We start from the raw sequence: 1,861 nt of genomic DNA on the forward strand, positions 1-1,861 counted from the left end.
CCCGCCTGAGTGGCAGGCGGGCTGGCGGGCGGGGTGGCGGGGCCTCCAACTGGCAGGTGGGGTGGTGGGGCCCCATGTCCAGCCCCCCTGTAGCCCTCAGCACCAGGGCTGGCCACTCTTGGGGTAGATTCAGGTCCTGGGCCTTGGCCTCCCACCCCCACAAACCTCACTGAGCACCCCCAGCCCGCCATGGCCAACCCCAGCCAGGTCTGGGTCGGGGTCCTGGGGGAGCCCTGGCCGGCCAGTGGGGAGCAGGCACTCCTGCTAGGACATGGGCGGGCAGCCAGGGGTCCACACTGGGCAGCCGTGCGCCCCGGGCAGGCAGGAGAGGGCCTGGAGCCGCAGCCCAGTCAGCCTGGAGCCCAGAGCTGCGGAAGGAGGCGAAGAGGCCACGGCTAATTTGTACACTAAGTGCTTCTGACAGGGATGCCTCATAAGTGAGAACTCGCCACTGCCCGCCCTGGGAAGGCCACTTGGCTAGCAGCGCCAACAAGAGGGGCCAGGAGAGGGCACCGTGGGGGCACAGGGCTGGCATAGTTCAGACACACCAGGGAGATGGTGCTGTTGGTGGGGGTGAGACCCAGGAGGAAATGCGGGGGAGGGGAGAGGCCTGCACAGAGAAGGGAGGGGAGGGCTGAGCAGGGGCCGGGCCGTGTCAGTAAGGAGAGGCAGCCCCGACAGCTGCCCCCGGGGTCTGCCCTGCACCAGGGCTGTGTGTTCTGCCCAGCCAGTCCTCCCTGCTGCCTGCAGGATGCTCGCACCTGTTCCCCTTACCTGCTGCCAGCCACCTCCTCCAGGTCCCCACAGCGGCCCCGGCCCAACACCTGGCAGGGTCTGGGCTGTGGGAGCCCAAGTCCTCTGCAGATGCCCCCCCTTTCCCTCACCACCTCTCTGTTGGAGCTGCCCCCGGGGGGTTTCAAGCGGAGAGGAGGCTGCTGGCTGGGCCAGTGGGGACTCCGGGCAGCTAAGACGGTGGGCACGGACCCCTTGCCTGCTATGGAGACTCCTGCCCACGAGGGTCCTTCTCGTGGGCCTCTGTCCTGGGTCACCACAGGGCTGGGGCGGCAGAAACCAGAGAGGTGGGTGGCGGTGGGAGTGGGGCCAGGGGCAGAGGAGCTCTCGGGAGGAGCGGGGGTCCCAGATACCCCAGGGCTGGACAGAGCCCGCTCTGTGTCAGAAGAGAGTGGGTGCGAGCCTGGCCCCCACCCCCAGGAGGAGCGCGGTGTGGCCACGCAGGCGCGGACAGCAGGGCAGGCGTCCGCTGGCACCGAGGCGAGATGCGTTCTGGCAGCTCCCCGCCGCCCCAGGCCCGCCCGGAGCCAACACTGCTGGTGGCTTTAATTGCTTTCACATTCGATACGCTGCCTGTGACGGTCTCTTACCCTGCACCGGCCGCACCCCAGCCCCCAACTCCATCCAGGGAGACAGCAGAGCCTCCGACCGGGCGCTTTGATCAGCGGCACCTGCGTGGGGGCAGAGGCCATCCTGGGACGAGACTGGGAGGGAACAGGAAACTTTTCTCCCCACAAGCCCCTCACTCCATCTTTTCCTGCCGGGTGACTGATGGGTTCAGAAAGGGCCCCCAGTGCGGATGTCTCGCTGGGAGAAGCTGCACGTGCTGCTGTCCTGTCTGCCCAGTCCTTCCTGGCCCTGGGGCTGCGGCCCCTGCCCCCGCCCAGTCACTCCGTCCTTCCTGGCTGCCCCTTACAAGCTTGTGAGTCACCCCACCACGGCCATCTCCAGGGGCCCCCATCTGTCCACCTGCCCGGGATGCCTGGGCAGGGCCTATCCCTCGGACCTGCAACCTCTCTGCCCTTCCACAGGGCCCTGGACAGAGCAACAGCCGGAGGAGGAGGCGTGA

This window comes from Theropithecus gelada, chromosome 20, assembly GCF_003255815.1.
Source record: "Theropithecus gelada isolate Dixy chromosome 20, Tgel_1.0, whole genome shotgun sequence".
NCBI lineage: Eukaryota > Metazoa > Chordata > Mammalia > Primates > Cercopithecidae > Theropithecus > Theropithecus gelada.